Here is a 24,707-nt window from a genome sequence, read left to right on the forward strand (position 1 = left end):
GACTGGGCTATCTCGGGATACCTTGCGAATACAAGCAATAAACATAGAAAGATATAATGTGATTACATAAAGGTTTTTATATTGGGCCAATAACTAACTAACTAGAAGTTTTCAACTACAAAACCTTCTTAAAGCCTCAACATTTCTAAAAATTCAGGATTGTATACAGCCAGGCTTTCAATGGACCAATACAGGTCTCAGTGCATGGGGAAACCCACCCTCTCCAATAACTAACTAACTCACTAACTAGCCAGGCTTTGTCCGTTGTGTTCGAAATCCGTTATATCCGGGTCCCTTAAAACAATGACTTACTCTCCTTTCAACAGATTTCATAATTTGCATTAAATGGTGGTTGCAGTTGGATTGGTCATGTCTTACGCGGTAACTGCCTTCTAAAAGAAGTTATTGAAGGAAAGATAGAGGGGCGGATAGAAGTGACAAGAAGACGAGGAAGAAGACGTAAGAAGATGCTGGATGACCTTGGGGACAGAAGAGGATATTCTCATTTGAAGGAGAAAGCTCTAGATCGCATTAAGTGGAGGAATTATTTTGGAAGAGACTGTGGACCTGTCGTCTTGACAGATTACAGATGAATGAATGGTGGTTGCAGTAAATAAACGAAAGCCAGTAGATTCTGACAGGTTTTGGACGTGCCTTTGTGGGTGTTGGATGTAGCCACTGGGTGTCTTATAAAGTGAATTTAATGAAGTTTGGTGTGGAATTAATGTCAAATGGCTAAACACTTCACCTCTTGAGGACCACAGAACGATACTGCACCACCTCACTGGATTGTCCCTGTAAAAAAGAAATAAACCAACATGAGGCAGAAGTACAAAATGTAATACGAAAAAAGAATTATAAAGGCAATTGCATTTAACAACGGTTTACGTCTATCTATATGTATGTATGGCTATTCAACCCTTTATTGGGTCTTGGCTGCTTTTTCAATTTCTTGATCTTTTACACAGTTGGTAGGACTCCTTGGACGGGGGATCGGCCAGTCGCAAGGCCAATACCAGCAAGCAGGACAGCATAAACACAGAATAAACGCACAGAGGTATCCATGCTTCAAATGCGATTCGAGCCAACGATCCAATGTTTGAGCGGCCGAAGACAGTTTTTGTCACCATGATTGGTCGAAAGTTTGCATGCTGAAATTTAATGTAATATTAGATTTACTTTTTGTGAAAATTTTATGACTTATTCATTGTAAATTGTTATATTTAAATTTATGTACTCAGGAGGTAACCAGTTCAAATCTTTATCTTTGAAACTGAATGCTATATATTTTAATATTAATATAACTTTTAATGCTTTTTACTTCATTAGTATTACAAGTAGTGAAACAAGGGAACGGAAAGATAGGAGAGAAGATCCAAAATAAAATTATATTTCACAGTTGGTGTTGCGAAACAGCAAGATAAAGTCTGCGTAAGCAAAGAAGTGCGAATTGCATTTCCCAGCTGTGCGACGTAAACGGGGCCACGCTTCGAAAGCTTCTGAAAGCCGGTAAGTTTATTCAAAAACGGCACTCAACCACTTACTTACTTACTCTCCATTTCATTTAACATGATTACCATGGCCCGGATTTTGATGACATGTCATCTTTTTTTCCTTGTATCCTATGCGATGCTCTTAAATATATAAATCTCGGATATGATCTGTTGGTTACAGAAATGTAAATTTTATAGGTATTTTTTTGGTAAATTCTTGGACTTTTAAGGGTATTTCTTGTAAGTTTTGGCCATTTTAGGGAATTTTTCTTCATATGTTTTGTGACCCCCTCGTTGGTGCCTCCACCTTATCGTGGTGAGGGGGTTTGAGTATGCCAAGGACCCTGAGAGCTATAGAGCGGTAGCGTAGCTACTGGCAGGGCCTCCCTTGCTGGACAGGTCAAAGGGTGGACATCAGACGAAGAGGGACACCAAAAACCAAAAACTGATGCCGGAAGCAGCGTCATCAGCAGCGACTTGAAGCACAGAGCAAATGATGCTCGAGATGGTTCAAGTTCGTATAGCAACAGGCGTGACCAGAGTGGTTTGAACGGCTGTTGTAAGGAGAAATCTCTAGATCGCATTAAGTGGAGGAACTGTTTTGGGAGAGACTGTGGACCTGTCGTCTGACAGATTACTGATGAATGAACGAATGTTTTCTGAAATGTGAATAACATGGAAGCGAAGTGTTCTTTCTTTTCTCCTTTTGGTCATTTTTCTGGATTTTTCGGTCATTTTTTAAATATTTTCAGTTCATCAAAATCCGGGCCCTGCATATTACATTTTTGGGTCATATTTCAGGTAATTTTTCTGGACTTTTCGGTCATTTTATAGGTCATTTTAAAAATATTTTCAGGTCATCAAAATCCGGGCCCTGATGTTTACCATAAAATTATTACGTAAGACAACCCCTCGATGCGTAATTTTAATTTCGAAAATAATTTTGAAGTGATATTCAGGCGGTATATATCATTAGAGATAGCCACACACAGAACTGCCAATAACTAATGAGGGGATTAATCAAAGGGATTTAAAATCCATAAAAAATAGCCCTTCCAAAAATAGTTTACTGAAATGTAGTATGGATCCTGTTTCCGACTGTTTCAGCAAGTTCTATGGACGCTATAAAGACAGGAGCATTTGACTCTCCTTGTATTAGGCTTTGGTACCAACTCAACTGGATAGAGTCCCTCCTCTTATAAGAAATTCCCTGCCCTTTACGGAAATCAGTGTATCCTGTTTATAATAGCCAGTCACTGGGCCCTATCCTACGCCAGATGAATCCAGTCCACATCCTTACACCTTATTTCAAAACAAACTCCGTGGCCTGTAGTCCGCAAGCGAACCATACCGAGGAGCGACCGCCGCTTGTCGGCGAAGTTAGTGCCAACGTTAGCGGATAGAGGATGTCGCGTGGTTAGCGCAATGGATCCCCACGGCCGTTAATCTCGGTTTTCTAGACCGGAGCCGCTATTTCCTTGAAACAACTCCTCAATTATACTCACGAGGCTGAGTGGATCCCGTTCCAGAACACTACTTCTCAGAAAACTTGTAGCGACGGGAATCGAACCCAGGACCTCTGGGTCTGTAGCCAGGAACTCTGACCACTAGGCCACAGAGGCGGTCTCACCCTATTTCTTTAAGATTAATTATAAACTGCCATCTTGTTTGTTTCTATAACTTGAAATCTATCTCTTCCTATTAGCTTTTTTTTTTATAATTACAACTTTGAAACGCTTCTCTTCCATCCCGCCCTACGTCTTCCGGTCATCTCTACTCCTTGGTTTGATCTCTCTATTAAAATTCGTTAGAGAGAAACAAACAATGAATTTCCTCAGTATGCATTTTCCTCTAGTCCTCTGTTAGTTTCCTTCACGTAATTTCGAACTGTCTCCTGAGCCATCCGAAATACACTTCCCTCCCGCATGGCAGGTAGTACAGAAGAGCAGGACAAATTATGATCATATTGTGGTTTATAGATGCGTTGCTAAGCGATGCCTCTGTAACAAAGACCGTTTCTGGGATATGGCTCGGTAAACACTTCTGCGCCAATGAATACAGACTCAACAACAGAGTTACTGCTAGGTCCGTGCCGAGATGTTATAAACAATGGACAAAGTCAGTTGTTAGCCAGTTCTGTACGGTAGGGTCTGAGGAAAAGAGAGATAGTTGCAAGAGAGATCAGTTGAGAGACAGTTCTCCATGAGAGGCTGTGAAGATAGAACCTGAGCGCGGGAAAATGAAGAATCTCCACTGTTAGGAACGGTTGTCAGGGAACGGCTGATGACGACACAGCAGGCTGGAAAAGGCTTAGCGGACGTTGTGGAGATTTGTGAATTGTGAAAATTAACGGTGGCGCTCTAATTACTTATAGCTCCTAGTCGTGTGAATAAGTGGTGAATAAATTCATTTACCAATCCAAACCCCGTCTATAGTCACTCATACACGTGACTATTTTATATGTTAATGTTCATGTTTCTAGATATGACGTGGGAAAATAAAGACCTTTGATCTGAAGAGCAGCAAGCGTTTACGGAATTGACGAGTAATATAATATTGTCACATGTAGGGGTTTGTTGCATGACTTATAAGATGGGTTATGAATTGAAAATTTGGATTTATTGACACCTTCTTCACACAACTCGGGACTACATTCAATTACAGCGCTATTGCTGATCTACACACTTTACAGTCCACAGTTACACACGCACTATGGCCCTCAGTCTTCACTAGTCGTATCTTGGCAACGGATTTATAACAGTCTCACTGTTTAAAATCAAACATGAAGTGATCTTTGTACAGTCTAGTTCCTTTCTTGCCATTTCTTCTCAATCGCCTTCGACTGCCATCTCCAGAAGTCCACTCATTCTTTGACAACAACTAAATCAAACGACCTTATTTATCCCTTTGTAACTACTCGTCACGGACCACACAGAAAACACATCCTCTCTATTGCTGAAAAAGCTTATTTACTGATCAGTTACGTGCCAATGGACGACATATTGTTGCACGCGTACGCTTCTGCAAGAATGTGCTTACCGAGTCGTTGCGTAGCAATGGGTCTATACGTCACAATATTATACTTCAGCAAATTGTTCTGTCACTACATATGAATTTTGTATTCGTATAAATTCTGTTATCCATGGCAATCTTGGTGTTATGAGACACTGTATTAATGCTGTGCTATTCTTCAGGACTGTATCTTCTTTGTTTTCAATAGGCCTACCTGATTTCAGAACTTTCCAGAGCTCAGCACCTTTTGTGTATATAGACTTGAAGATGAACGTGATAAATGATACAGCATATTGTTTCAGGCTTGGAAAACCTCTACCCCATCTAAGAAAAGAGAAACTGATATGATTTAAATTTGAAAGATCCTTCTATCCGTGAAACTCCATTTCAACATTAATCTTGTAAGTAATCCATAAAGAAAACATGATCTTACATCCGAAAGGCCTTTCGAGAACAGGAATGCAAAAGTGTTAAGTGACTCACTTCAGAAATATTCCGAACAACGATTAATATGAATTATATATTAAAGTGGAAGAAAATTGTACTTTTGAGTAACGTTGTGTGGTTCTTTTTAAAAGCAAAATTCTGTATGGTGTATTCACTTCTTTTTACGTGTTTTGTTTTGTAAAGCTGGTTGATCTGTCTACCCTTAATTCTCCACCCTGATTGCTGCATATCCACGAGGGAGCGATCACTGGGCCACGAGCGAAAGGGGACGGAAGAAATGGCAAATTGATGAGGGGGTGATGGATGACGGATGATTCTCGGGGGGGAATGGGGGCCAGATCTGATTTTTGGCTGAATCTTGAGCTCTAAATATTCCCATGCAAAACAAGACGGACGTTACATTGTGATATATAGCCGTCCGCACTTCGGTTTGCTGTACAACGCTTTGCATGCTGCAGGTTGGTGAACACGATCAACTTTTGGACCACAATGAAATAGGAACAGTACGTACTCATGGTTTGATGACTGGCGCTTACTGCAGCCAATACTAATTTATCTTTAGTTCATCTATATTTTCAAATTTACTTAACGAAATCCTCATTCATTTATCATTGGCTCTACAGCCCTTCGTTGGGCCTTGACCTCTTTTTCAGTTTCGTAATCTTTTTACACAGACGGTAGGGCTCCTTGGAAGGGGGACAAGCCCGTCGCAAGGCCGCAACCCACACAGAACAACTCAAACAGAGAATAAACGCACACACGCATCCATGTCTTCAGTGAGATTAGAACCCACGATCCCAGTGTTCGAGCGAGCGAAGACAATTCATGCCACAGACCGCGCGGCCACTGTAATCGGCATTACGAAGTACTCAGTAACTCAAATTCTGATTTTTCGATCGACTGGATGATCGCGAATAAAAAATTGGAAGAGCCAATGAAGGAAACAGTCGTGGAATATTTTAAAGTAATATATCAGGATTTGCGTAGAGTGGTTGAAAAAAACCACAAAATATCTCAGGCTGATGGGTGTCCTGAATGCTATTCAAGGAGACACTTTCTGAACACAGCAGCTTTGCCGCTTGAGACACCGAGCTCGGTAGCATAATGCTGGCGCATCATAGTCACTCATTAGTTATCATTCTGTAGGTCACTAGATCAAATTCCGGTACACCTATCGTGATACAATTTTATCATGGCTTACTGCAGTTTCTTATTGAGCAGAGCCGTAAAGTAATTGAGTTCTTGTCTGAAGTTACAAATATATCCATAAAACCTGTCAGAGTTACTGTTGTTTTCCTCGGCATCTGTCTATTACTATCTTGTGCCTCACTCCAGTAGCTCCTGTGACAACAGCTCTCATTTTACGTGGCCATGAGTGATGATGTCTTTGTCAAACTGTCACCTGCGCTGCTAATATTGGGCTATTAATGGACAATAAGCTCTATTTTCTGTGCTGACAGGAATTTTTCTCCACCACCATACGCGATGGGCTCTGGGGCCCACTCGCCCTTTTGTCACGTGAGTACAAGGGCTTTTATCCTATGGTAAATCGGCTGGAACGTCAAGCTGACAACCTACAGCTACCTATTACTAATATTAATAATTCGTTGAGCTCTAACTTCGGTATTCAAGGTGTAGTGCTTAATCAAACACAGGAACAAATCGACGTAAAATAATTATGATAAGGTACACAGATCCCTGTAACATGCCGTGAAGACCCATGGGGTTGTGAGACGTCGAGGATCCCACATTTTCTAAACAATCGGCTCGCAGATGGCGGTGAGGTTGTCAGCTTTACGCGCCGGCCGCCCCTTCATCTGCAGGAAGATTCCTGGTACTCATTTCATTTAGAGGCTGAGTCTAAACCAGGGCCATAGTGCGACTGGAAGGGTTAAGTAAATTATAAAAATCCACCTCACCGGTACTCGAATCCGCGATCTTCCGTCTTGTAGCATAGTGCCTCAACCAACTACGCTACCGCGTGTCCCAATAATAATAATATTAATAATTGCGTATTCTTAGCTGACAGAACCGTCCACTAGCTTGCATTTGCTGTATCTCACAAAATTACTTATTTGCCTTTGCTTTATGATTTATGGAATTTTTCGTTTTTCACGTTTATTGTCACGTGTTCTTCTATTGCAGATACATGTTCCATATTTCTACGTATAATCAGTAAGAAGTTACAGCTTGTGACGTTTCTACCACAGCGCACGGCGTCACGTCACAGAAGACAAAACTGTTCAATTACTAAATAATGACCACTTCGACTTTTCCTTAGCCCTACCTACATAGGTACATAGAAATATGCATGCATATTTTATCTCTCATTTTGTATGGGTGTGAGTCTTGGTCTCTTGCATCAAGAGAATAATGTAGATTGAAGAAGTCTCAGAACAGAGTGCTGAGAAGAAATTTAGAACTTGAGAAGTAAGAAGAAACTGAACGCTAGAGAGGATGTGCGTACCGGTCTGCAAAACCTCCTCTTTTATAAAAATTATTACAGTGAGAAATTTCAAGGAATATAAGTAGTGTATGTAGCTTCCATGGGGGGCACGCGGTAGCGTAGTTGGTTGAGGCACTCTACTACAAGCCGGAAGGTCGCAGGTTCAAGCTCCGATGAGATCATTACATTTTTTCAATTGACCTAATCCTTCCAGCCACCCTATGGCCCTGGGAACCGGAAAGTCGCGGGTTCAAGTTCCGATGAGGACATTGGATTTTTCGATTGACCTAATCCTTCTAGCTGCACTATGGCCCTGGGGCCGACTCAGCCTCTAACAGAAATGAGTACCAGGAATATTCTTGGAATATTCTTGGGGGTAAAGGGCGGCCGGTGACGTTCGCTAACAATCTTGTCGCAATCTATGAGCTGATTGTCTAGAAAATGTGGGAACCTCAACATCTCACAACCCTATGGGCCTCCACGGCCTCTTATAGGGATATTTTTACTTTTTTATGTAGCATGCATGGGTATACATGGAAAATGTATATAAACTTTTGTTGGAAAACTGGAAAGAAAAAGATTGTTTAGGTGATGCAAGGGTAGACTGAAGGATAATATTAATATAGATCTTAAATAAGTGCCTTAGTTTATCTCGGAATTTCTATCAGCCTTCAGATTTTGTGAATTTGAAAATGAAACTTCGGATTTAATGAACGTCGGTGGGTATATTTACCAAATAATGGAATATTCGCTTCTCAAAGAGGACTCTTATGGTTGGAGTCAGTTATTAAGTTAGTTGTTTAATGTTTAATTTGTTTATACGAGTAATTAGTGTGTATGAGCATCACGAAATAAGCTATATTACTCGTACGTGACGCCAAATATAGAAATGTATACTAGCGTGAAAATAATAGCATTAATATTAATAAAAATTAAATTACGTGTTACATGTCTTACAGAGTTTTATGGTAGATTAATTAAATTATGTAATGAAAGGGCGATTGAAGGAAACTTCAATCAAAACACTTCCAACACTGCGTCGTCACATCATAATGTTTTCGTCTGCTCATTCATCAAACCGACATGACGCTTTTAACATGCACGAATAGACGAGAGAAAAACGATTTAAAACTCCGCTCCATAACTGTCAGATGTAAACTGGGCACGCCTTATTGGGTTTAAGCAAATCATTGCAGTCCTGGGATATTCTGACGTTCTATCCGAAGCGAAATTATTCGTTCGAAATATTTAAAAATATAGTCATATACCGTATATTATTTCATCCTTTCTACACAATGGGCGACATGTTTCAACACACACATGTCTTCAGGCAGTCACATAACTCATGTTAAAACTTTATATACGTAGGATTTTTTCCTATTGCAGGCATTGGCCTGTAAAGTGCTTTTCAAATATTAATAAGAAGTTCTGGGAAGAACTAATAGAGTGCTTTCCTTGGACACGACACGGGCTGCATAGAAAACAACACCACGAAAAATTTTTCCTTACCGCGGTAAATATTGACTGAGCCGTTGCCTAGCAACGGTAGGGAATACACATATGGATACATAGACGGACGGCAGGAATTTATGAATTACCCAGTTGACATGGGCATAGATGTCATGATATACATAGTAAGATTCATGAAGAGTGGTTCAGGCATTCAAAGTTAATAGGGAGGAATACACAGGATACAGACAACAAGACGATTTCATAAGTCTACTATTTCAAAATAAGGAAAGTAAGCTAAAAATAACACCTCCATACACTATTAAAAACACACAAATTTGTGAATTCGATACAAAGAAATTGTACATATAAATGTCACATAATTTATAATAATATATAATTTTTCATTATATTTTAAAATACTTCTTAGATTTACCTCTTACAGTTCTGATATTAGTAATACACACGCTGTTTGTTATCCCAACTCCTACTGCTTAGTAAGTAACGTCAGATATTAATAAAATAGCTTAATTAGTAATTATTATTGCTTAATACATATCTGTCTGACTTCTGAAACTAGGATCTCAATTTCCTAGGATATCCACTAGTAGTACCCCTGCAAGAGATAAAACGCTTCACAGCAAACGACTACACTACCTCCAGCATCATACTGAATCACCAGACGATCTCTGGCCGCAGATGTGAAGGAAATTGAGTCTCATCTCTCTTGGGGATATCGATATATCGCAGTTAGAACCACATCTCGAGAGTAATTGATTGTTTAGTTTCTTACTTTTCATTTGTTTCCTCGCGCTGCTACCATTCATGAGGGAATACACAACAAATTGTGCTGCCGGGTGGCTCCTTGTATAGCAAAACCAAGCAGCTTAAGCTGTGTGGGCTCCAATTCCACAGTGGGCAAAAGAAATTGCTTTTTCTTGCTGTAGTCAAGTGACTTGTCTCGTGTTCCTTTTCAAGCAATCGACTGATGAAGAGGAGTGTGCTGTGTAAGTCCGAATTTAACCGATCACTCGAATGAGTTCAAACTCTGAAGAGGGTCAACAGTCTCTCGGTAGAGGTGCTAAATTAGTTCCATGTACGAGAAATTCAAGCTTCCTATGGGGAGGTCTTAGGATCGAATTTAGGCATTCAGAACGGAAATGTTGAGAACTCGTCGTTCTCATTTCCATATAAATAAATTAAGGGGCCATAAATTAAAACATGTCACGACCTTTCTTTTCGCATAATTTGATTTTCTTTCCTTTGGCGCTACAGCCCCAATTTAGATCTTGGCCTACCTCCATGAAACTCTCCGTTTCACTTCGATTTACTGGATCTTAGACATTCGGTAGGATTCCTTGGGAGGGTGATCAGCTCGTCGCAAGGCCTCTATCTGTACACAAACACAGAAAACCGCTCGCGCTCTCACACACATACAAACACTGGACATCCATGGGATTCGAACCCACAATACCGGCACCTGAGCGAGCGAAGACAGTGCATGATTTAGACCGCTTGGCTACCGTAACCGGCCTTTTCGCATAATATCCAGTGTATTATTCATAATCACTATGTGTCAGCCATCACCATTTAATCTATGCAGGTAACAAAACATCGTCATATAATCCAAGAACAGATATGAAATAAACAGAATAAATTCGCAAACATTCAGTCATCTCTTTGGAATCGCACCCTATAACTTTATGGAGAAACATCCTTCTTCTGGAGTCCTTAGTCCTTTGTCTCGTCAAGTATTTCCCGTGTTTTGAGGAATGTGTAAGTTCAGAATTGTGACTACGTGAACCCGCGCTGAAACACGTCCTGAGTTTTGTAAATCCAGACCACGTACTCTTATCTTAGTTATGTGAGTGTCATTTTAATGTTATCCTTCCATTATATTTAGGTCTCCCAATTAATCTTTTCCTTCAAATCTTCTGTGAACATTTTGTATGCATTTCTGTGCTCTCACATGCATACTATGTCCTACTGTTTCATATTCCTTTATTTGTTCATCGTGAAATATTTCGTGATGAGTAAAAATTGTGAAGATATTTAATACGCAGCCTATTCCAGACACATGTTACTTCCTGCATCCTAAGTCTCAGGTACTACTGCTCCCCTCAGGAGTCCATTCAGGCACCTCTTAGGATTTGTTCCAGCTGATCCTTTTAATTTGAAGGATGAAACATGGAACTCGTATAAACAGCAAATATAATTACAGTTTCGTAAACACACACACTTTTGACTTATCTATACTTTTCCTTCTGAGCCGGGGTAGCGTAGTTGGTGTAGCGACTGCCTACGGGCTGGACGATCCAGGGGTCGGAATTCGAGTCCCAGTAGGATCAGAATTTTCTCTTCTCCATATTGTCCAGACTGGCTCTGGGGCTCACCCAGACTCCTATCCAATGGGTACCGGGGGTAAAGCGGCAGGGTCGTGAAGCTGACCACTCACCTCCAGCTAGTGCCGAGGGCAAGAAAATGTGGATCAATATATCCATTCCCCCATACGCCTTTATGTCATAGTGCTTAATTAGTTAATCACAGGGGCAGCTTTACCTTTACCTTCTCTTTTCCCTACTTTAACGAATGTTCACACATGTGTACATTGCGTTATCGGTCGTTTGCGTATTAGCGCAATCCCCTTCTATTCGTCTTAGTTGTAATGTTAAAATATTTTATTATTATTATTATTTATTATACTGCAATTGGGTTTTAGCCCGGTGGCAGTAGTACACAATAGGACACAACAGACAAGTAACATACATTACACTAAGTGACAACATATTAAACTATTAACACATCAAATATAGTTATAATATTCCATATTATTTAAAATGTTAAAATTAGTTACATTTAACGACATCTGAATTCTTGGATTTTGTGACAGACTTGACAAGCAGTTTATTGAACAGCTGAATAACTATAGCCTTTTCAGCGATATTAATAAGGTTTAGAATAAACACCACCATTTTGCCAAGCAATCGATCTGTGACATATTTATGAAGCCTGAACTGTCTGAAATTGAATCTGTAGTCAATGAAACCGTGACTATTACAATATTACGGTGCCAAGAATATAGAGAGGAAAGTAATGTAAAATTAGTCTAACAAACGGAAAGAATTTTATACAGGAACTGAATGGAGAAACCAGAACGTAACAGAAAGTGATTAGTATCGATTTTATTGTCTCTTTTCATTTGTTCACTCTGCGCATGCTTCCTAAATGTTGTCTCTGAGAGTATAATCCTGTCACTGGAAAGAATTAAGCCCTGTCTCCTACATGCAGAATGCTTCAATGAATTACGGGAGGTGAAAGTAAAGACACAAAGAAAATGGAAAATTAAGAAAACAGGTTAGAGTAGTGTAAGCATGTAGCATGAATGTCTGTTTCATAAATACGTGTATTGATGTATGTATTGATGTAGTGTTTGTGCACCAAGAAAAAAAACACCTCTAGAACCGAAAACTTTGAGGTCACTTGGGATTCCGTTATAAGCAGGTTATACACAATACACAGATCTCTCGTGCAAACCGCGTTTTTTAACACTTGCTTCAACGTGTCCAGAATCTTCTAACTCCAAAACAGGTATGAGAAGCAAGAAGTAAAAAGACCATGGCAGGTTCTGGAAGTAAAGCTATCCCTGTAACAGGCCATGGAGGCCCATAGGGTTGTGAGACTTTGAAGGTCACACATTATCTAGACAATCAGCTCATAGATGGCGGTGAGGTTGTCAGCCTTACGCGCTCTCCGCCCTTTACCCCCCATTAAGATTCCTGTTACTCATTCCTGTTAGAGGCTGAGTCGACTCCAGGGCCATTAGATTAGATTAATTAAAAAATCCACCTCTCTGGGCTCGAACCCGCGACTTTCCAGCTTGTAGCATAGTGCCTCAACCAACTACGCTACCGCGTGCTCCCGGTTTTGAAGTAATCACGAATTTTAACAATACGTTTTCATGGTTTATTTCCCGTGTTTATGCTATATAATTTGCGACATGTTCCGGGTAACAGAGAATGTGCGACCATCACGAGCAGAAAATCGACTTAATTAAGTTTGCAGGTTATGGAAAACATTAACTGTTTGAGGAAAAGTGATGAACGTTTAGAGGATGACTCTCCTATATCAGTCTGTCAGCACTGCCTGCTTCCCTGGAGTGTAGGTTAGGAAACAGAACGCACCTCCATCTCCTATCTCCGTCTACATATCTTCACTCACATCGGACCTGCGCATTAATGTCCTTCCGTAAAGCGGAATACTTACGGTGTCTTCCCACCATGCTGGTACGAAATTATTTGCTTGCGAAATTGTTATTGCTATTGCTGTTTTACGAGCCCTTCCCCTCCATACATATGAGAGTAAACTGCCATAAAAATAGATTGCTTATAGCCCTGCCCGTAAGATGATTATCGCATATCACCCTTCATATTTCTATCCACAGACAAGTCGACTCCTGTTCTGCATTCCATTCGGTGCGTCTACTGGTGTCCACTGAACGGGACAAAGCTACGCTTCTCTGAAACTAATAATAACCGATTGGTTCTCTAAATGTTTGTCGCAGTGGTTCGCACATTACCTTATAATTATCTGGTCCATTTCCGTTGTCTCTCATGCATTTCATGAACAGGACTTCTAAGGGACAGCTCTGCTTCCGTCTTCAGGGAACCGGTTTTCATTTGCGATGTTAGTGGCAGCACTGCAGTAACCCCCGGAACCATTTAAATATTAAACTTGTACCCTAATTAAATATGAGTATGTGGTAATGTAGTGAAATCAATTTGTATAGCGATACATTAATAGATAAACACAGAGATACAGGTACATAGATAGGTAAATGGGTGAATAGGCAGATGGATAAAAAAACATGTAGGCAGAGGGCTGACTGCCAGGATGGGTGGGTGGATACAAGGATAGACAAAGAGTAGGATAGATGCAGAAATAGATAGTTAGCTGGTTAGACAGAGAGATACATACGAGGGTCGTACTGAAAGTCATGAGCAACAATTTCTTGTAAAGTAACATGCTTTATTATTGACAAACCAAATACACCACCTCAATCTACAGACCTTTCTTTATTTTTCCACATAATCGCCACTTCTTTGTACACATTTCTCACAGCGTTCTGGGAGTTTGAAAATTCCCCTTCTGTAAAATTCTCTTCCAGCCATCCGAAGACACTGACGCACTGCTTTCTGAATTGCTTCCCTTGTCTCAAAACGTTGTCCACGCAGCTGATCCTTCACAAATCCGAAAAGATGGTAGTCGGAGAGTGCCAGATCAGGGCTATAGGAGTGGTGTGGAAGAACTTCCCACCCCATCTCTGCAATTGCTTCTAATGTGAGGTGAGCGGCGTGGGGGCGAGCGTTGTCATGCAGGATGATGATGTTTCGTCCCGTACGTTTATCGCGCAATGCACGTAGGAGCTTGTGCAGCGTCTGGACATAACGAGCAGAACTGATGGTTTGCCCAGGTTCCAGGAATTCGGCCAGAATAAACCCCTCTGCACCCCAGAACACTGTGCCCATCACCTTCGCAGCTGATGGCATTGTCTTTGCCTTTTTTTTTTATGGAGAATGCATATGGTGCCATTCCATACTCTGCCGTTTCGTTTCAGGCTCGAAATGGTGAAACCAGCTTTCGTCACCTGTCACAATACAGAGCAAAAAATCATCGACTTCGTGTCGATATCTCTGCAGCAGTTCTGAGGTGATGGCTTTTCGTTGACCTTTGTGGTCTTCGGTCAATAACCGCGGGACCCAACGAGCACAAACTTTCCTATAGCCCAAGCTTTCAATCATCTCCTGTACTGCACTGTGCCCTATTCCAAGTTTTCGGGCTATTGTGTCCACAGTCACACGCCTGTCATCTTGAATGATCTCATCCACTCATTCCTTGTTGCGTTCAGTTGAGGCTGTTCGAGGACGACCGCTTCGAGACTCATCTTCGATGTTGGTAGATAGATAGATACTCAATTCAGGTAGGGTAACAGGCCTGCAGGCGGGCTGACTGGCACTTCTAAAGGCTCTGGAGTGCAGCAGGAAACAGTCGGCAGCCGACGGATGTTCAGAATATTCACAGGGCATAACATGACGCCGGCTGCAGAACTCCCCGGATCCACTGCACTCATTGGCCCCACAGGGGTACCAACTACCACCCTCCCCAAACCCCGTTGCTTTTCGAAATAAGATCGTATATACACGTAAAACTCATCCACTTAACACACTTTGGTACTGAAGATGGATGCAGCATGTACCTATGAAACGTCGGTAACATTGTCCATATCAGCATGATGTCGCAGCCCAAGAACGGAATTAACTTCAACATGACGGCTACTTGCCAATAGAACCACGGGCTCTGTCCTGTCCACGGAGTGCTTTGCCTGCATTTTGTATGGAAGCGAGACAGGGCCTCTCACTGTCACTGAAGAACGCAAATCGCATGTGTGTATACACAAAGTTCTCTGGATAATATTTCGAGATAAGCAGACTGAGGGAAGTGAAAAAGTTAGGATATTAAGTAAGGAGGAACTTCTCAGTTCTTGCAGATCGCACGGAATTTTGAAGAGAGTGAGACAGAAGATAACATTTATGGACTGAGCATGTAGATAGGATGTGGGGTAATGATGCACAGAGGATGCAATTGGGGAAATGTCAACTTGAAAGAAACTGAAGAGGATGGGAAGATAACTATATGATGAATGTTAGTGAAAATAGCTCAGAATCGTGTCAGACTCCACCTTATGAATTTACCAGGGAGTTCTTTCAATAAATCAACTACCATGATTATTTCTGTTGTAATACTTTGTGGTGTACAAAGGTCAGCTTGTGGCAGCGAAAGTTTGTGACTTGTACGTGGGAGATGACTGGTTCAATCTCGGCATGGACACCCACTGTCCTTACTGAGGTGTTCCGTTCTTCTTTTTTCAGTCCCTCGAGACAATCGACGATATATCTTAAATTAGGCCACGACCGCTTCCATTCATATCTTTTCCAAATTCAGTATCATCTAATTAATATGTACTGTACACTCTGAATTAGGAGACGGGATAGCGTAGTCAGTATAGCGACTACCTGCGGGTTGGACGACCGAGGGGTCGGAATTCAATTCCCAGTAGGGTCAAGAATTTTCTCTTCTCCGAGTCTTCCAGACCAGCTATGGGGTCCAACCAACTCTCTATCAAATGGGTACCGGGAGCTCTTACCCGGGGTAAGGTGGCCGGTGCGTGAAGCTGACAACTCACCTCCAACTAGTGCCGAGGTCAAGAAAATGTGGATCTATACACCCACGCGCACATACGCCTTCATGGCGTAGTTCTTAATTTGTTAAGCACAGGGACAACTTTACCTTTACTCTCTGAAATATGTATCAGCATTAAACAAAGTACAAAAAAGAACTTCTGAACTTGCTGCAGTAATTTTCACAGGTTTCTTTATTTATTCAGAATAGAAAGCAGTAATCCTACATGCGGTGTGAACAGAAGGATTTCACCTTGTACCTTCACTTTTGTCAGTGAAAGCAGGCCGAAAGAAAGCAGGAATTTACATAAAAAATTCCTAGCCTTGAGTGTCTTTTCCCGAGCCCTTCCATTCAGTCTCTCTTGAAACTAAAAAAAAAATCTCATTCTTTTCATTATACGTTATTTAGGAGCGACCTCTGTGCCGCCCAAGTACCGAATTATGCAAATTACCATGCATCCAGCACCCAGCAATACAAAAATACGGATTCTCTCTGCAGCGTCTTTCCGGGCACACATTCTTTTGTTTGCCTTTGCATTTTTTAAAACAAAAAATATTCAGGGTATTTTTCAAGCGCAGAATAGCAAGGGAAGGAAGTCCAAAAAAGAATCTGTGGTTCTAAATTTGAATATGATTGCATAATGTTCACCCCCCTCCCCTGCAATGGGGGGTGGGAGAGAAAGCATGTAGCTATAAAAGGCCTAGCAGACGACACAATTCACTTCTTCTTGACTTATACGGAAGCGTTGATATATTCACTCTTTTTTAACTCCCTGTAATATGAAAAAAAAATTGAAAGTGGAATATTTTACATCGAACGCTAGGAAGCTTTGTCAAAACATCAGGTTAGGCGATTAAAACATGGCAACCAGCAATAATGTTCGCTGAACAATGGATTTGTTATATACTTGTCCTGTGACAGGGTCCGAATTTGAATTTTGGCTTCAGTAACCTTTTTCTTGATCTTCTTCAGCCATTACAAAATCAATTTTCACAACTACAAACAAATTCTCGGGCTACAGATAACTCCATATAACTTTTATACTTCACGTTTAATATTTGAATTATGAAATCAGGATAACAAGATTGGTGGTGCATGTAACAAGCATGAGAGACATAAGAAATCAATACAAATTTTTTGTCATGAAGTGAATAGTAGAGACAATATCGTGGACCAGGAGTAGATGCGAAAGTAGATTTACATAAATATAGTGCGAAGATATTGAATGGACTCATCTGGCTCATGATAGGGATAGTTTGGCGGTTTCTCTTTAAGACGGTAACAATATTTTTGGTCTGATAATAGACGGGAAATTTTTGAATTCATGAATATATGTCTCAGTTTTTAAAGGACTCCGCCCCATGTGATTGTTCAGTTACATGCCTACTAGAATATGTATAAGCCTACACCTCTAAACGCATTCGTAAACAGCAAAATTAAATTCCAAAGTATTCCTTCAAATTTCTTTGCATCACCGTTTTAGAGCTTATAAAAAACTACAAATTTTTATTTTATCGTGGGGAGATATATTTTAGCACAAGATGCGGACCCTTCTAAATGCTGTAAAATAGCATCGGCATCAACAGAAAGCTGTAAATTTCTTCTGTAAATGGGAGACTAACAAATTCTCAAGAAGAAATCTACTCTGTATAATTAATTACTTATTTATCCCTCCAAAATTTACGGTATTTTCGATAAGAAATTTTCGTGGAAACGTCTCTAGTTGGCTGGAAATTTCGTTCTGCTCCTGCTCAAATATCAAATTTATCTTGCATGTAAAAGGCATGAGGAAGTGAGGACTAATGAAAGATTGTAATTGTCGACACTTCCGCCCCTGGACAGGTTGCATGAGTTTATAGAATATCGAGGTTCACACGGTGAAACACAAAGGAGAGTATAACAAAATAATGTTTGTAGGATTTGAGGTTCTCACAGCGGTGATTATGAAGAGCTCTGTCTTCTGGGATATAGCACCGTGTAGGATCTGAGGTTCTTACAGCGGTGGTTATGAAGAGTTCTGTCTTCTGGGATATAGCACCGTGTAGGATCTGAGGTTCTTACAGCGGTGGTTATGAAGAGTTCTGTCTTCTGGGATATAGCACCGTGTAGGATCTGAGGTTCTTACAGCGGTGGTTATGAAGAGTTCTGTCTTCTGGGATATAGCACCGTGTAGGATCTGAGGTTCTTACAGCGGTGGTTATGAAGAGTTCTGTCTTCTGGGATATAGCACCGTGTAGGATCTGAGGTTCTTACAGCGGTGGTTATGAAGAGTTCTGTCTTCTGGGATATAGCACCGTGTAGGATCTGAGGTTCTTACAGCGGTGGTTATGAAGAGTTCTGTCTTCTGGGATATAGCACCGTGTAGGATCTGAGGTTCTTACAGCGGTGGTTATGAAGAGTTCTGTCTTCTGGGATATAGCACCGTGTAGGATCTGAGGTTCTTACAGCGGTGGTTATGAAGAGTTCTGTCTTCTGGGATATAGCACCGTGTAGGATCTGAGGTTCTTACAGCGGTGGTTATGAAGAGTTCTGTCTTCTGGGATATAGCACCGTGTAGGATCTGAGGTTCTTACAGCGGTGGTTATGAAGAGTTCTGTCTTCTGGGATATAGCACCGTGTAGGATCTGAGGTTCTTACAGCGGTGGTTATGAAGAGTTCTGTCTTCTGGGATATAGCACCGTGTAGGATCTGAGGTTCTTACAGCGGTGGTTATGAAGAGTTCTGTCTTCTGGGATATAGCACCGTGTAGGATCTGAGGTTCTTACAGCGGTGGTTATGAAGAGTTCTGTCTTCTGGGATATAGCACCGTGTAGGATCTGAGGTTCTTACAGCGGTGGTTATGAAGAGCTCTGTTTTCTGGGATATAACGTCTTATGGTTCGTAGAAATTAAACAGGGGTTTGGAGGAACATGTCCCTTCCATCTTCAGGATCGAAGAGTAGGCTAAGAAAATTTTGCTTGCTATACTCCGTCCACTGTTGGAACTAGGGCGCCTCATCCTCAGTTATTGATGTTGACAGTCGAGTCACCATTCGAATGCTACTAGGTTATATTGTAAATATATGTCTTTCTTTCTTTCTTTTTTAATCCATCGATGGATCTACAGCCCTTCAGCCTCTTCTTTTGTTTCGTAATCGTTTTTACAGAGTAGGTAGGACTCCTTGGACGGGGGAGCAGCCAGTCGCAAGGCCGCTACCCACACACAGAACATCACAAATACAGAGTAAACGTACACAGACAACCATATCTGGGATGGGATTTGAACCCATGATCACAACGCCCAAGCGAACGAAGAAAGTTCATGCCCTAGACCGTGTGGCCACTGTGTTCGGCCCAACATTTACGTCTATGTCGGTGAGAAATTCAAGCACACTTGTGCAGGATTTTTCTTGCATCAGATTGCCTACACATTGTATGATGTACAGGGTTACTACAAATGATTCATTCCATTTCAAACACTATATTTTCCAAAATGTTAAACATATAAATATGATTGATATATGAAAAGGACCGTAAACTCACCAAATTACAAATTTTGTATGTATGCCCTGTTGGTCACACGACTCACGTCCAAACGGTAGTCGAGTTCGGTCCAGACGTTTCGTAGCACTCCCTTGCCAATGGTCATCACAGCAACATTAATGCGTTCCCTGAGCTCTACCAGTGTTGTTGGCAGTGGGAGTATGTAAACACGGTCCTTAACATGCCCCAAAAGGAAGAAGTTATCATATTTGTATGTGTAATGCTTTGGAAAGCCGGTCACGGTAGCCGAGCGGTCTAAGGCATGCACTGTCTTCGCTCGCTCGGAAACCGGGATTGTGGGTTCGAATCCCACTCAGGGCATGGATGTTTGTGTGCGTTTTTCTGTGTTTGTCTACGGGTAGAGGCCTTGCGACGAGCTGATCACTCGCCCAAGGAGTCCTACCGTATGTGTAAGATCCAGAAAAACCTAGTGAACGGAGATCATGGAGGTAGGCCTAGGCCCACTGGGGCTGTAGTGCCAAGGAAAAAAAATACTTTGGAAAATATAGTGTTTTTAAATGGCGTAAATAATTTGTAGTAACCTTGTACTCTGATTCATAGAGTAAACGGACTTTACCTGAATCATGTCGGTTTTTTCTTTGCCTCTGAAGATGAAAGCGACATATTCCTCCGAAAATTCGGTTGAATTTCAACAGACTAACGGCGTTACATCCCACAAAATATAACTCTTTTAAAAAAATATTTATTTTGTGAATTTCAGAAATAGTTGATGGAGGGAAAGTAGCCATTTTCAGTCGGACATCCTGACGGGTTATGAGGGGCACTTCACTATTTCTGTTTTCTTATGACCACTCAGAGATGTATCAGCGCTGGGATCTGCAGAGTGCTTCAGTTGATTCACTGCAGAGGTGTCGCACCCCTTCACAACAAGGTTTCCGTATTACAAAGTCACGTGCCCGGCGTCACGTGGCTCCGTGTGTTGACACGCATGAGGATACATTTCCTGGCACGCGCGCTGCGACACGCGCCATCTATTAGCGTGGCCACACGCACCAGGCAACAATGGCCCACCACATATCAGTTATGTAACACTTCTGACACCTTCCACCCCTCACTTAAGGGTAGTTTGCCGTGAGAGTTTAGTTTTATCGCCTTGCATTCATTAGATTTTGGAAAAGAATGGACTTGACTCTCTTTGGTTTATTCACTGACGTGTCATAGGTCTTATATTTTAAACAAGTAGCTCCGGGTTGAACTAAATGATTACTTTTCTTGATACGAGACGGACCGCATAGAAAACTACGCGTCCAAATATTCTTATATACTTATTAGTGAAGAAATTCCTTGCATTTTATTGAATCCAAAGTTGCATTGTTGTGCTCACAACTCGTCATTCGAGCCTGCCCTGAATCATACTCACAATTTCACACCCTATGAACAAAACACACCCCATCCTCGAAAGAGAATAAAAAATGAAGAAAGAACGCGTACATGAATTTTAAAATAATTTCAGAATTTAATTAGGCATTAAACAATTTCGAAATAATATGGTCAGTTAGGCGACAGGCTGTGAGCTGACCAACAGGGCCTCAATTTTTACAAGGGCTTGTTTCTTTGCCACTACGTTAAGACCAGCTCTTGGCCCCACAGCGCGTAGCGCGGTTTCCCTTTCCGGCAGTGGAGACACCCAGATGCTCCAAATTTATTTCCATCTAGAGTCGAAATTTATAATACGTGGAGCTTAGTACAGGCACAAGTTTATCTGTTTTCCTTTTCACAAATAAGGAAAGTGAATATCAGGCCGGGATCGCATGAGATCTAACTCCCACGTGGAATGACAAAACTTGACTGTTTCAGTCGGTGTGTAAATTTATGCCAGTTTTCTAGAAATGTATTTCTACGCCATGTTCTCATTTGTAACTGAAATTTTCAATTATTTCGTGCATAAACCCGCTTAGAATTTTGGTCTTTTAGCAGGGATTAACAGCCAGTCTTCAGTTAGAAAGGTGACAACTTTTAACTCGTAGTAACTAATTAGGCCTATATTCTGGATTAGTGGGTTATTTAAAAGTGCAATGTAAATATATTGCACCTGTTCAGATGTTTTTCGAAATATTACTGACAGTTCTTCAGACTAATCTAAGTCATTTTTTTTCCGTCATAGAAAAGCACACTGCAAAACCCAGTTCGTAGCAGCCCGTGGCACAGTTTGACAAAACGCAACCATCTTCGATGATCTTAAATAAATTTATGACTATGACTATGACTATTTATGACTATGACTATGTTAATGAAAGAAAGTCCAAATATTTCATTCGTTGAGCAGTAAATACAGTAATCCTAAACAGGTATATTGTGATATATTCGAGGCATTTATGTTATAGTTGTTCCTGTGCTTAACTGATTAACCACTGCGCCATGACCTCGGTATTATTTGCTGGAGAGTGTCAGCTTCACGGCCGGTCGCTTTCCCCCCCCCCCCGGGGAAAAAGGTATTTGTATTTTTCTTATGGTTGTTGTTAATATTCGACATGAAGTAGAATGCCAAATTTGTAAACTAACTTCTTAGTTACACCCAGGTCATTTAAAAGGCTGCGTGGCCCAAGACGCTCAGGAGCCTGTAACATCTGCGAGTTTTGTCTTGTGACGTCCTATGTAGGTAGAGGCGCCACCATCGGTTCTTCCGTCGTCAAAGGGGTCCTGTCATATGTTAAAGATTCGTCATTACCGAACTCATTATAAATTCGAAATGTCTAAAGAGTCTAATTCGTGAAAGGTGGCACGGCCCAGTGTAGAATCTCAATCTCATTGGCCACGAGGTCTAAGGCATAACCGTCTTCGCCCGCTTGAACACTGGGATCGTGGGTTCGTATCCCACTCGAGGTATGGATGTCTGTTGTGCGTTTATTGTGTGTTCGTGTTGTTCTGTGTATAAGTAGAGGTATTGCGGCGGGCTGATCTCCCGTCCAAGGAGTCCTACCGAATGTATATAAAATTAAGAAACTGAAAAGCGGCCAAGATCCAAGATAGATGGATGGACGGATGGACAGACAGACAGATAGATATATAGATGTAATTGAAGTGGATATTTTATTATTCTTGCCACATTTCAAAGCAACCAGACACATTGTGATACCATCTTTTCGACTTCCATACTTCAGCAGTGTTGAATAATTTTCATTCTGTGATTCCGAGAACCCTGGGTTGCGATTTACTTCTCAGGTCTGTTGTGTCTTTTGGTCTGCTGGTCTCGTTTACAAAGCAGAAAGTCGTGGTCTGTAAGCCATATTTAAGCCCATATTGGTCCCCCTCCTCCTGACAGACCCCTCCAGGCTACGGAGCCCCCTGTGGAATACTTGGTGATAGCAGTCTGTCCCCACCCTCTGTACCCTGCCGCCTTGTTATGTGTCCCATATTGAGCATTGTGGCTCGAACTGTCTCCAGCCGCCAACGTTTGGTGCAATGATCATGGAACATATGGGCAGAGTCGGACTTAGTAAGCTTTAGAGCCCTATTGTGTTGGTAGTTCATTGTCAGTGACAACAGGTACAGACGCTGTACAAAGTGGAAACAGGTTTCTAACTGAATAAGTAACTGGACCAAGAAGTTTACTGTCACCATATGAAAATGCTAATTCGTTTCTATGCAACTGCATTCTAGAAAACCAGTTCCATTCTATCGACGGTAGAATTTATCAAAAATGATAACATTTTATTTGTTCGGGGTGTTTTGTAGACAACACAACGCATTTTATTTGTTAATGTTCCGCCCGACTTGACGTTAGGAGCGTTCGACTCTTCCGCCTGAGTCCCCATTTGCAAAGAGACCTGCTGTGTTATAATACATATGTCCTTATAATTATTTACCGGCTATCATTGTATGCTTATCTCGCTTTCTTCCTATCTGGAGGTCCCAGGATTCAATTTCTTACCTGGAGCCGGATAATTGAGGCTTCCTGTGGTTATTAAATGTCTCTCCAATCAAATTCATAAAGTTAAGTGCCATAAAGTATAAGACTCATTCCTTCTTCCTTTCCGGTTAAACATTTACAAATATTCTTGCCATTCGACGTTACAAACTCCGTGGCCTGTAGTCTGCAAGCGAACTATATCGACCGAGCGGCCGCAGCTTGTCGGCGAAGTTAGTTAGTTAGTTAGTTAGTGCCATTCAACGCTAAATAAACCTAAACTAACCACCTGAAATAAGGTCATTAAATAATACTAAAATTCCAATGACAAATACTTATGTTAGAACAACTATAATTGCGCCATTCGTATTGAAGTCTTACCCCTGATATGCCATTAAATGAATATATTCACCAAGATGCAGTGTACGGATTGAAATACAGGAAAGACTTTCGCCATGTCAACACACGAGGGCCTCTATACTAATGCTGCTGCTTACGAGTGTTAAATATTTAACAAAATATTTGAAATACGATTAATGGATTGAAACAGAGATGGGCAGAAAACTGCATACATTTTTCAATTTCGGTACGCTAGAATCCCTTCCCAGGAAACCGAAAAGTCGTTCAGAATACAGCTGTCCCTCGATATAAGGGACTAATAAGGGATTCAGAATGTCCATTATCTCCGGTGTCCGCTATAAGCAAGTGAAGTGGCATTCGCGGAAGTACGCCACAGGAGGCACAGAGACAACGGATGTCGCTGATTCACCGTCTAAGTGCAACCCGTCCTTATAAAACTTATTTAAAACTTTCTTACATCACACAGTGCCTCTTTTTAAACCTTATTTAAAAGTTTCTGTACAATGTTCAGTGATTGAGGTTAGCTCTTTCTAAGGGACCCAACAGACTATGTATCTCCCCCCCCCACCTGAGAACGGAAAGAGATCCTGTTTCCAAAACGTCGTGTTTTCTACTATCTAGAATTCCGGACGATGGCCAGAGTAAAAAAATCCAGTAATTCTGATTATTATGCACCACCATTAGAACCTTTTAGAATCATTGTACTACATGTTTTGACTGACATTCATGACTACTAATTTGGGCTAAAGATACATAGGACATCAAACAAAGAAACCTCCTTGGCCTATAGTCCGCAAGCGAACTATACCGACCGAGCGACCGCCGCTTGTCGGCGAAGTTTAGTGCCAACTTTTGCGGGTAGAGGGTGTCGCGTG

The 24,707-nt window shown here is 41.3% G+C and overlaps 1 long non-coding RNA gene across 1 annotated transcript in view; it reads right to left on the reverse strand.

Annotated features, from left to right (window-relative positions):
• Window positions 1-531: 531 nt before the first annotated feature.
• The window catches only part of LOC111870789, a 113,427-nt gene continuing 89,251 nt past the window's right edge, over window positions 532-24,707 (reverse strand). The window contains exon 3 of the long non-coding RNA XR_002843919.2: window positions 532-795. This is a non-coding gene — a long non-coding RNA (uncharacterized LOC111870789). The remainder of the gene's footprint in view (window positions 796-24,707) is intronic.

Source organism: Cryptotermes secundus, unplaced genomic scaffold (genome assembly GCF_002891405.2).
Source record: "Cryptotermes secundus unplaced genomic scaffold, Csec_1.0 scaffold2068, whole genome shotgun sequence".
Lineage (NCBI taxonomy): Eukaryota > Metazoa > Arthropoda > Insecta > Blattodea > Kalotermitidae > Cryptotermes > Cryptotermes secundus.